The sequence below is a fragment of the Pseudorasbora parva genome, chromosome 16 (genome assembly GCF_024679245.1).
Source record: "Pseudorasbora parva isolate DD20220531a chromosome 16, ASM2467924v1, whole genome shotgun sequence".
NCBI classification, from domain to species: Eukaryota; Metazoa; Chordata; class Actinopteri; order Cypriniformes; family Gobionidae; genus Pseudorasbora; species Pseudorasbora parva.
The window spans coordinates 21,976,217-21,989,634 of record NC_090187.1 but is presented as its reverse complement, the minus strand read 5'-3'; the positions used below and the strand labels follow the sequence as shown (position 1 = coordinate 21,989,634).

The window sequence follows — 13,418 nt, the reverse complement described above, 5'->3', positions numbered from 1 at the left end:
TGTTATGTAGACTATATGTCATGTTTCTCTCTAGGGTTTGTTTAACCTTGATTTGTTTAGTCTCAGAGCAGCACACAGCACACTTTCACCTGCTCATTTCGATTTGTGTTCCTCTGATCAAGCTTATTAAAATCATCTTGAAACTTCATTCATTACACTTTTCATCTTTTTTAAATTGAGTGGATTGTGAAATCCAGCATTACTACTCCAGTCTATTACAATTTGAAAGAGGCCAGCTATGTTTCTGAATGCCCAAGTAAAGATACACTGTCAATTTTCTAAACTTTTGTAAATCCATCCAGTATAATCACAATGGCCTCATTTATCAAAAGTGCGTACACCAAATTTCCAGCGTACACCTTGCGTACACCCAAACCCACGGTGACTTTGAGATTTATCAATATGGACGTTGGCGTACGGCATGCTCAAATCCTACGCCAGCTCAGGAGGCGGTGTACGCACGTTTGAGTTAGTGTGAAAATGCGCAGAAAAACAAGTCATAACACCACAAAACGCACTTACAAGATATGCTATATGACCCACTGTTAAAAACCACAACGACAACATTCAGTGTTTATTTTAGTGCAAAATGAACGTCAATGTTTAATTTGTGTGACTTTACCAAAGCGTTTGATTTGTAGGCATATGTATTCCTCCAGCCGCGAGCCTGTGCACTTTATCTGACGTTTCAGGCCCGCCTGGCCCGGCAGCTGCGCACGGACTGGGACTAAAATAATTCAGACTGACAAAATAATAAAAATGACCTTCTTCTTTTAAATAATAATAAAATCAATAAAAACGACATTCTTCTTCTGAATAACAAGCGTCATTAAGAATAATAATAATAATAATAATAATAATAATAATAAGAATCTTACAAATTGTCATGTAGTTATTAATGTGAATGAATGGTAGTACTCCACATCTCATCATCATCACTATTGTACACCCCAATACATGTGCCGTGATACGAAATTAAATGCTAATTGTTTCAAAACGTGCTGTAAAATAATGCATTGTGATGGTAATTTTCCAAACAGCTATTTAAACTGCTGGAGTGGGCTTCTCAACCTCCTAAGAGTACTCGTAATTTGGGTCCATATTTTGTTTTTGTAGGTGCCTTTAATCCCACTCTTTAAACTCCCAAATAAAACAATTTCGCTTTTTTCCACTTCCCTGGTGATGGTCTCGATGGGCGCGTCTCAATCATCTCACTAGTTCAGTAGTCAGGGCACTGATCAGGGAGTCAGCCCATTGACTGATGTCCTAATCAGTGCCCTGACTAGTGGACTAGTGAGATGATTGAGCGCACCCGATCTCCACGTCGGAGAAGTTTCGCTTCTTTGCCGTCTTCTGTTTGTCCATGACGTAAAATCAGGGTGTGGGAGAGGCGGAGACTTGAATATATAGGGGCGTGTTATTCTAATGACGATCGTTTTCAGCCACCACATTTATCAAGGGCAAGTATTGCGTACACCTGGATTGCAGAGGTGCGCACAGCTTCATAAATCAGGCGGTGAGAGGAGTGTAAGCATAATCTTACGCCAACATATACACCAGTTTCTACGCAAGATTGATAAATGAGGGCCAATGTAAGCATCCAAACTACAATATAGCCCCTTTCACACTGCGATTGCGGCAAATACACGGATAATGCGACCCGGCATTTGTTCCCGGGCCGCTAGATTTGGTCCATTCACACTGCCAGCGAAATGCCGTAATATGTGCTCTTTCACACACAACGCTTAACGGTCCCGGGTCGAGTTGACACGTGACATCCTGATGTGACGTATAACGGCGAGCGATCTCAGCTTCAGCGCGGATAGTAAGGAGCTCCGTGGTCTCGACTTGTGTCCAGTTTGTACACATTTCTGCTTGTTTAATTTTAGTTTCTTTTGTATACGAACACTCTCTGCGTTTTAAATACAGACTAGCTCTTCTGGCACTGCAGGGTTGTATTATTGAAAAAACAAGCTCTAGGAGTCGCATGATAACTACGTACACGTTGCGTCATATGTTACGTTTTTTGTTCACACAGCGCTCGTCCCGGGTCGAATACCGCAATATTACTAGGTCCCCGACCAGGGTCGAATTCAGTAATCAATCCCGGGACGTGGTTGCTTTCACACAGAAGGTGACCCGGCAATGTTCCGGGAATATTGCGGGTCCGACGTGCAGTGTGAAAGGGGCTTATTTAAAGCATTAGTTCACTTCAGAATTAAAATTTCCTGATAACTTACTCACCCCCATGTCATCCAAGATGTTCATGTTTTTCTTTCTTCATTCAAAAACAAATTTAGGTTTTTGAGGAAAACATTCCTGGATTTATCTCCATATAGATATTTTCTCCATATTCAATGGGAACCAATGGGTTGACGGCCCAAATTGTAGTCTCAATGCAGCTTCAAAGGGCTCTACATGATCCCAGCTGAGGAATAATTCATCTCATTTTCTTTTCCAATCTCATTCCAACATAATTACTTAATGTGTGGCGCATCTCAGAGCTAGTGCAAGGCAAGCATTTGTGATTAAAAAGTAGATAAATTTGCTAGATAAGACCCTTATTCATCGGCTGGGATCGTGTAGAGCCTTTGAAGCTGCATTAAAACTGCAATTTGAGCCAACCCAATTTGGTTACCGTTGAAGTCCGCCTATATGGAGAACATTTTTGGAAAGTTTTTGTTTTTCTTTCATCAGTCGAAAAGAAACCTTTAAGGGGTACTTCAGCGCTGGGAAGATGAATCTGTATTTAAACTGGGCCATTACTGTAGTAGAAATGTGAAATTATTTTATTTATTTTTTAATTTGGTGCTTTCTAGACTGAGAAAAGACAGAAAATGTATTTTTGTCTCATTGGGATGAAAGACAACAATTCCCAGAATGCTTCTCTGCCCTGTGAGGCCATTCCTAAAGCCCCCACTACTGGATTACTGAATCACTGAATCACTTTCCCACCGCGACCACGTTCATTTTCATAAAATCAGTTCTGTTAGAGAACAGACACTACAATTTAAAACTGAACGTGTCTGTTCAATAAAATGTGATTTAGCTGCTGAGGGAGTATCAGCACAAACACAGCAGGAGTGAGCTGAATGAGCTTTAATGATGAGAGCTGAGGTAAATGCAACCGCGCTCACGGCATAGAATTACAGGGCGTGTTCAATTCATGCCTTTGGAAGCTTAACTTTCATAGGAATTCATTTGAGAAGTTGAAACACTTACTTTGCTCCACCACTCCGTTTACATGAGTGCCTGCAGCTGCGAGCTGAGCTCTGAGTGTGATCTCCAATCCTCCATGCACAGGTTGAAAACATGCGGAAATGGCTCCGGCTGCTGGCTGTAGTCTTTAGCCTCTGGCCAAAAATTCCTCCGATAATGCAAATTGATGATATTTGAGGAATTTTTCAAGAAATAAAATGCATAAATCTCTTGTCTCAGGCGGCACAATCATTCGAATATACTCCAGGGTTTCTACTGATACAAAGCCATATGCTAATCGCTGAAGTAACCCTTTAATGTCTTAATTTTGACTGAAGAAAGAAATACATAAACATCATGGATGACATGGGGGTAGATTATCAGGACATTTTAATTCTAAAGTGAACTAATCCTTCAGCATACAGTATAAATAAGACCTACAAAGCGTCCAATATGTAAACAATAAAAATTACACACTAAATGCAGCATGAACTCACAACCTGCATATTTTGACATGTGAATGCTGTCGTATGTTGTAATATGAATACGGGTGTCGTGCCAGAACACGCGAATGAGAACTCGCCTGCGCTGTGAGAAGATTTGTCTCTGTGCACTCATCCGAAAGTGCACGTCTCACAGCGCGCAAATATTGAGATAATTTGTCACTCTATGTCGCCCAGTAATATGTCTTAGTACGTTGATATTTAAATGTTTAGTTGTATGATGAAAGCTCTATAATTTAAAGAGTAACATAAAATCACTTTCAACACACTCAAATGTATCTAATAAGATAAACAGAGCTATGTTACCTCATACTCATGACCGGAAAAGCGGAAATGGCACCGGCGACATTATTATGCCTTGCTCAGCTCCACAACACTCAGTCCTGCTCTGCTTCATACTACAGTAACGTTAATAACCGCATCCATGAACGTGATTTCTGCCTGAATCATATCCTGATTCTTTTTCACCAGCTGTGAGGTCAAGACCACATGTCCCCAAAATTCTGCGCTCAAGCTTGACATCATCAATCTACGACTTTGTTTTGAATAGGCAACCTCTATCGGACGGAAAAGTTACATAGTGCACCTTTTAAGGAGTCTTGTTAAGCACAACTGACCCCATTAAACACTGTAAAATCACTGTAACGCATAACCTCTCATGACTTGTTGCTTTTATAAAAGACTATTAGATTGTTTTCTGCCATTTGCCAAATTATTTGATCTCTAATGCATAATATTAATTGCATAAATGTTAATAGTCTTTAATATTTGTGAAATGCTGCACCAAGCTCCTTGTGCTTTGAATGTCATGAACTTGATCTTTCATACTTTTGTTTGTGAGTGTGTCATCCGCTTGCTCTGACGGGCACATTCCCCTCTGACAAATCCACTCTCCCACACACTTGTGACACACAACCACCACGGCACATCTGAACACCTGCTAAAAGCTCCATGCTCACACAGCCTTCTCCCGTTTCCGTCGTGTGTGGCCGAGGTGTGAGGGTAAAGTTCTGACGCATAATCCTTCCCTATTCATGTCTTTCCCCCAACTGACTGACTGACTGATAATGCCAAGTTCAAGGGAGATCAGACACACATACGTGCACAATGAGGGAGGGTAACACACTCACATACCCCGTTTGCCGTAAGGATTAGATTAACCTCAAACTCATTCCAGATAGTCACTAGTTCAGTCTCACAATGGAAACGACCCTCTGTTTTTGTTTAGTTTTTTTGAATCTCGTGTCTAATTCTTGTTACATTTACATTTAATCATTTAGCAGACGCTTTTATCCAAAGCGACTTACAAAAAAGGGGAGAGTAATAGAAGCAACGGAACAGACAAGGCCAAAAACCTGTAAGAGCTGTAAGAAATCTCAATTAATTAGCACAATACACAATTTTTTTTTTTTTTTTTTTTTTTTTTTTTTTTTTTTTTTTTTAAAGACAGACATCTACAACAAAAACTCACGTCCGCACAGTGCCGAACACTGGATTTTGATAGCTAAGATAGCTACAACCCATTAGGACTAAGGCTGTTGCCCCAGCTGTTGTCGTTAATGCAGATTCAGTGGCCCAATGGGTTGGTTTTGTATTCTAGCTAAACGCGCAGCAATAGCCATCTACAACAAAAACTCACGTACGCAAAATACAGAACACTGGATTCTGATAGTTATGATTACTATGTAACATACCCGCCTGAAGGCGCAAATCCGGATGAGAGACGTAGATATGATCCCGGAGTGTACGCTTTTGGTCGTTGCTGTGGTGATCAGTAAGTGCTATTCTGTATTGGTCAAGTGCAAATGGAAAAGATGTGTCTTAAGATGTTTTTTAAGAATGGCTACAGACTCGGCAGCACGAATTGAGATCGGCAGGTCATTCCACCAAGTAGGAACGGTCCAGGAAAATGTCCGTGAGAGCGATTTCAAGCCTCTTTGGGATGGAACCACGAGGCGCCGCTCGTTCGCAGAACGCAAGCTTCTGGAGGGTGTGTAAGTCTGAGCAAGTGAATTTAGGTATATTGGTGCCGAGCCAGAGGTTGTTTTGTAGGCGATAACTAGTGCCTTGAATTTGATGCGAGCAGCCATTGGCAACCAGTGCAGTTTGATGAAGAGAGGCGTAACATGCGCTCTCTTCGGCTCATTAAAGACCACTCTCGCCGCTGCATTCTGGATCAGCTGCAAGGGTTTGATAGTGCATGCTGGAAGCCCAGCCAGAAGAGCATTACAATAATCCAGTCTGGAGAGAACAAGAGCTTGAACCAGGAGTTGTGCAGCCTGTTCTGATAGGAAGGGTCTAATCTTTCTAATGTTGTATAAAGCAAATCTGCAGGACCGGGCTGTTGCAGTAATGTGGTCAGTGAAGTTTAACTGGTCATCAATCACAACTCCAAGGTTTCTTGCTGTCCTTGAAGGAGTTATGGTCGATGAACCAAGCTGAATGGAGAAATTTTGATGAAGTGCTGGGTTGGTTGAGAAAACAAGTAATTCTGTCTTTGCAAGATTGAGTTTAAGATGATGCTCTTTCATCCAGTCAGAAATGTCTGTCAGACAGGCAGCGATACGAACACTGACTGTAGGATCATCTGGTTGAAATGAGAAGTAGAGTTGAGTGTCATCCGCATAGCAGTGATAGGAGAAGCCGTGTTTCTGAATGACAGAACCTAATGATGACATGTAGATGGAGAAGAGAAGTGGTCCAAGGACTGAGCCCTGGGGAACCCCAGTAGCTAGATTATAAGACTTAGACACTTCACCTCTCCATGACACCCTGTAGGACCTACCAGAGAGGTAAGACCTGAACCACTGGAGAGCAGATCCTGAGATCCCCGTCCTCTTAAGTGTTGACAGGAGGATCTGGTGGTTAACTGTGTCAAAAGCAGCAGACAGATCCAGCAGAATGAGCACTGAGGATTTGGAAGCTGCTTTTGCCAGTCTCAGGGCCTCAGTTACCGAGAGCAAGGCCGTCTCAGTCGAATGGCCGCTTTTGAAGCCGGATTGGTTGTTGTCTAGGAGGTTGTCCTGTTCAAGAAACCTAGAGAGTTGATTGAACACAACTCGCTCAAGGGTCTTTGCAATGAAAGGCAGAAGGGATACCGGTCGGTAGTTTTCTAAAAGTGCTGGATTCAGAGAGGGTTTCTTAAGCAGTGGGGTTACCCGAGCCTGCTTAAATGCTGTGGGAAAGGTTCCCGTGTGAAGAGAAGTGTTGACAATGTGAGTGAGTGCAGGAGTGATTGAAGAAGAAATAGCCTGAAGGAGGTGAGTGGGAATAGGATCAAGTGGACAGGTAGTAGGGTGATTGGAAAGGATGAGTTTAGAAATATCTGCCTCGGAGAGTGGAGAGAAGGATGGAAGCGTGTTCGTGTTAGTTGTTGAGATGTGCGTGTCAGTTAGTGATGAGGAGAACTGTTTGCTAATGAGAGCTGTTTTGTTGGTGAAAAATGATGCAAAGTCATCAGCTGTAAGAGTTGATGAAGGAGGGGGAGGAGGTGGACAAAGGAGAGAGGAGAATGTTTTAAAGAGTTGGCGAGAGTCAGAGCAATTGTTGATTTTGTTGTGGTAGTATGTTGTTTTAGCAGTGGAGACATTTGTAGAGAAAGAAGAGAGAAGAGACTGATAAAAGGCAAGGTCAGTATTGTTTTTAGATTTATGCCATTTCCTCTCTGCCGCCCTGAGTCCAGAGCGATGTTCACGGAGAACTTCAGACAGCCAGGGGGCAGATGGGGTGGGGCGGGCTGGTCTGGATGAAAGGGGGCAAAAACTGTCTAAGGAGGATGTTAGAGTGGAGCAAAGAGTGTCAGTAGCACTGTTAGTGTCCAGTGCTGAGAACTGAGCAGGTGGAGGGAGTGAAGATGAAACCATAGTGGATAGGCGAGAGGGAGAGAGTGAGCGTAGATTACGCCGAAAGGTAATCTGTGTAGGAGTATGTTTTGTATCAGGAGTCAGTATGAGGTTAAGAGTGATGAGAAAGTGGTCTGAGGTGTGTAATGGAGTAACTAAAGTGTTGTCTGTGGAGCAGTTGCGTGTGTAGACCAGGTCTAATTGGTTACCTGATCTGTGAGTAGCCGTAGTAGATACTAACTTAAGGTCAAATGAAGTCAGTAGAGTGCTGAAGTCTGCAGCTAGGTGTTTATCAAGATGGATGTTGAAGTCGCCAAGCAGAATCAGTGGAGTGCCATCCTCAGGGAAGCTAGAAAGTAACACATCCAACTCCTCCACAAAGTTACCGAGGTGACCTGGAGGACGATAGACCACTACCACATGGATTTTAACAGGGTGAGTAATAGTGATTGAGTGCGATTCAAATGAATTGGCCGGTAGAGACGGTAATGGATCAAATTTCCAATCATTCGAGATAAGCAAACCAGTTCCCCCACCCCTCCCAATAGGCCGAGGAGTGTGTGAAAAAGTATAATTGCTTGAGAGTGCTGCAGGAGTGGCAGTGTCCTCTGGTTTGATCCAGGTCTCAGTTAGGGCCATGAGGCTAAGCTGAGAATGAGTCCCAATAGATGAAATAAAGTCTGCTTTGTTTACAGTCGACTGGCAATTCCAGAGACCAATTGGAATAAAGAGTAAAGTAGCAGAGGATGTTAGGATATAGCGCAAATTATTAGGATTACGGCGTCTCGTGCGTACGGAGCGTGATTTACGAGTGCTAGTAGTTATAGTTGAGATTTGAAAGCACATGGTGAAAAGGCCAGATAGGAATTAGAGCAGAACACAAATAATGTAAAGGTAGATGATACTCAAGTGCCTTGCCGGGGTCCTTGCTCGGGAGGAGTTGCACTGGGAAGAGTTGAAGTCTTTACACTCGTCGGTCTTCACACAAGGAGGGCTTCACACTGCCGCTTCCGCTGCCGCGGACTATCACGCTATTTATACTCACTTGAGTATCGATATTGAAAGCAGCTGGGAACGCCCCCAACAAACTCGCTTCCAACGTGGCAATGACCAAACAAATGCTAACTCAACAAATGCTAACTCCCACACACACCCAGAGAATATACCCAAACTAATAATACACACCTCAGCACTACACAGACACACTTATCCAACAACAAATGAACAGACAATCAAATGAGAAGTTACAAACACTTACAGAGTAGTTGTCTATCAGTCAATTGAATTGCTTCTCTCTAGCCAAAATGTTTCAAACACACAAGGCTTTTAATACCTCGCTGGCCACGCCCCCAACAAACTCGCTTCCAACGTGGCAATGACCAAACAAATGCTAACTCAACAAATGCTAACTCCCACACACACCCAGAGAATATACCCAAACGAATAATACACACCTCAGCACTACACAGACACACTTATCCAACAACAAATGAACAGACAATCAAATGAGAAGTTACAAACACTTACAGAGTAGTTGTCTATCAGTCAATTGAATTGCTTCTCTCTAGCCAAAATGTTTCAAACACACAAGGCTTTTAATACCTCGCTGGCCACGCCCCCAACAAACTCGCTTCCAACGTGGCAATGACCAAACAAATGCTAACTCAACAAATGCTAACTCCCACACACACCCAGAGAATATACCCAAACGAATAATACACACCTCAGCACTACACAGACACACTTATCCAACAACAAATGAACAGACAATCAAATGAGAAAAGTTACAAACACTTACAGAGTAGTTGTCTATCAGTCAATTGAATTGCTTCTCTCTAGCCAAAATGTTTCAAACACACAAGGCTTTTAATACCTCGCTGGCCACGCCCCCAACAAACTCGCTTCCAACGTGGCAATGACCAAACAAATGCTAACTCAACAAATGCTAACTCCCACACACACCCAGAGAATATACCCAAACTAATAATACACACCTCAGCACTACACAGACACACTTATCCAACAACAAATGAACAGACAATCAAATGAGAAAAGTTACAAACACTTACAGAGTAGTTGTCTATCAGTCAATTGAATTGCTTCTCTCTAGCCAAAATGTTTCAAACACACAAGGCTTTTAATACCTCGCTGGCCACGCCCCCAACAAACTCGCTTCCAACGTGGCAATGACCAAACAAATGCTAACTCAACAAATGCTAACTCCCACACACACCCAGAGAATATACCCAAACTAATAATACACACCTCAGCACTACACAGACACACTTATCCAACAACAAATGAACAGACAATCAAATGAGAAAAGTTACAAACACTTACAGAGTAGTTGTCTATCAGTCAATTGAATTGCTTCTCTTGTTGAAGCCTTGGTGAATGTCTATCACTTTAGACTTAAAAAAAAAAAAATCAAACTCTGCAAGGAACATGAGCAACAGGATATGAAGTCACACTCGAGGGTTTCTTTTTTCAATAAATAATACATTGTATGATGCATAATAAAGCATGAAGTTTGTTTAAAAATGCAGTCTTACTGAGCATAAAGGGTTAGTTCAATCAATCAATCAATCAACTTTATTTATATAGCGCTTTTACAATCATGATTGTGTCAAAGCAGCTTCACAGTGTCAAACAGGATAATATTGCAACAAAATTCGATTTGGCTGTACAGTCGTTCTGGAGAAAACAGTGATGTTATCAGCTTAACACATCTATCAGTTCACCCAAAAATAAAAATTAGCCCATGATTTACTCACCCTCAAGTCATTGTAGGTGTTTATGACATTCTTCTTTCAAACGAATACAATCAAAGTTATATTAAAAAAAAGTCCTGGCTCTTCAATGCATTATTATGGCAGTTTTGGAAGCCCATAAAAGTGCATCTTTACAACATATAACTGCTCCACACGGCTCCATGGGGTTAATAAAGGCCTTCTGAAGTGAAGCGATGTGTTTGTGTAAGAAAAATATCCATATATAAAACTTTATAAAGTAAATTATCTAGCTTCCGCCAGATCGGGGAAAAAAAACAGAAATGTTGAGCAATGTTGTCAGACATGGCGTAAACATTTTGAACGGCGAGAGGCCAATACGTAAGTTGAATAAGGAAGGCGATTAGCCAGAAGCTAGATAATTTACTTTATAAAGTTTTAAATATGGATATTTTTAAGCTTCGCTTCAGAAGGCCTTTTTCCCCCCTGGAACCAAGTGGAGCAGTTATATGATGGATAGATGCACTTTTATGGACTTCAAAAATGGAGCAACAATCACTGCCAATATAAAGCTTGGAAGAACTAGAACATTTTTAAAATAACTCTTTTTTTTCGTCGATTTTATTCGTCTGAAAGAAGAATGTCATACACACCTAGGATGACTTGAGGCTGATGCTAAATCATGAGTTATTTTTTATTTTTTGCTGAACTATCCCTTTAAAGTCGAGACTACAGACTTTAAAGTCACTACAGAAGCGCACTGGTCCCCATGATGGTTTTGAATTGCTTGAAATATAATTGGAATCACTTTAAAAAGGTAAATACAGTGCAACAGGAGTTAGACATTCTGACAAGCACGTAACTTCGTTTAGAAAAAACAAGTTTATTTGTGCATTCATGTCATACCATGCAGAAATATATAGGAACGTTTTTGGGTAAGCTAACGCTGTAGTGAAGCACTCCAGTTTACCGGTGATCATCTTTAGCTTCATCGCACATGGCACAAACAGAAACTCACAACATTAGGAACTATGATTGGGACTGTCATATACATAACATAAAGAGAACAATATTGTAACAAAACGTTGTGGATTATTTGGGTTTAGTCGCCATGTTTCAGCGCGTTGTGTAAAAGAACACATCCACAACAGAAGTTACACATTCTGACAAGTATGTACCTTGCTCAAGCTCACTTGTGCATGATATTTATCATTTTGTGCAGATATGTTGTAATATAAGTCCACCTGTAGTCAATCAATTTATCCCTTGAAACTAATATTTGATCACCAAAACAACATATCTTTTCCTGTGAACAAAAAAAAAGATTCATGCCTTAAAGGGTTACTTCAGCGATTAGCATATGGCTTTGAATCAGTAGAAACCCTGGAGTATATTCAAATGATCGTGCTCCCCCCTCATATCCCCCTGAGACGAGAGATTTATGCATTTTATTTCTGGAAAAATTCCTCTCGTGACGCATATTGACGATATTTACGTCACGAGAGAAATGTTTGCCCAGAGGCTAAAGACTACAGCCAGCAGAGGGAGACATTTCCACATGTTTTCAACTCGTGCATGGGGAATGGAGATCACACTTACAGCACAGCTCAGCTACAGGCATTAATTTAAACGGATGCTAAGCAATGTAAGTGTTTTAACTTCTCAAATTAATTTCTATGAAAGTTAAGCTTCCAAAGGCATGAACTTAAAACGCGTTGTGAATGTATGCCGCGAATGTGGTCGCGATTACCTCAGCTCTCATCACGAGAGCTCATTTATGACGTTAAATGTAATCTGACTCCTAATCTTAGTCTGCTGTGAGACTCACGCGGCAACTCGATCGTTATATTGAAACACACGTTCAGTGTTTAATTGTAATTTCTGAACTCAGTCACTGTAATCCAGTAGCGGTGGCTTTGGGAATGGCCTCACAGGGCAGCTAAGCATTCTGGGAATTGTAGTCTTTCATCCCCATGAGACAAAAATACATTTGAAAATGAAATGAAATGTCATTTTCATAGCTTCTCTTGAGACTCACCTGCTTCAGACCATAGTTAATAATATGCTAAAGCCTGCCGGCATGTTTACGTGATTGGTTACAAGGTAGTTTGTGATGTCAGAAATACCAGTGATTTCAAAATGCTTTTTTTTTTCTTTTTTTTTTACCAGGTTTAAAGAGAAAATACTCAGCAATGATGTTGACTTATGATTTTTCACATGGTTTGTCTTAAAGCATATTAATAATAGATAAATAGAGAGGATTGTGTCAGGAAGGGCATCCAACGTAAAATGTTAATGCGAATCAAGAATATGACTTTCATACCGGATTGGTTGGGTCCCGGAATAACAACAACCGCCATCAGTGGAAATTGGGCTACTGTTAGTCAAAGAAGGAGAGGAGGAAAGTGTTAGAGGAAGAAGGCATGTCTGTAGGCAGAGAGAGAAGAGGAAAGGCAGGAATTTAGGACTGAAAGAAGGTACTTTGAATGTTGGTACAATGACAGGTAAAGGCAGAGAACTGGTAGATGTGATGCAGAGGAGGAAAGTTGACATTCTGTGCGTCCAGGAGACCAGGTGGAAAGGGAGCAAGGCTAGAAGCATTGGAGCAGGATTTAAACTATTTTATAATGGTGTGGACAGGAAGAAAAATGGAGTTGGAGTGATCCTGAAGAAGGAGTTAGTGAAGAATGTTCTGGCGGTAAAAAGAGTATCAGATAGGTTGATGAGTCTGAAGCTGGAAATTTATAGCCTAGAAATCTAGACACACCCTGGCAACAGCAAATTTAATCTGCCCGCAAGTGTCGTCTAGGAACTCTCAATACCCTTCTGAGCTGTATTCCCCTCACTCTGGACGGGCCAATCACATCGTGTATAGAGTCGGCGGGCGGGGCCATAATGACGACGGCCGAGTTGCGTTTGCGTGCTTCTAGTAAACACACAAACTGGCGAATGGCGGCGGTATTTTGAATCAGCTTTGACTGCGATTCTGGAAGACTTGGAGTTAAGCTTTTCTCTGAGAAAAGAACAAAGAACGGCACTGAAGTCATTCTTAAAAGGGAAGATGTGTTCGGAGTTTAGCCGACCGGATACGGTGAATGTTTAATCTATCAACAAGCTCTGTTTCACCTTCGTTGCTCTGGTTGGTG

General features: G+C 41.5%; 1 protein-coding gene across 3 annotated transcripts in view; it reads left to right on the top strand.

Annotated features, from left to right (window-relative positions):
• fam168a (family with sequence similarity 168 member A) overlaps nucleotides 1-13,418 on the top strand; it is a 90,654-nt gene that overhangs the window by 33,474 nt on the left and 43,762 nt on the right. The window lies entirely within an intron of this gene.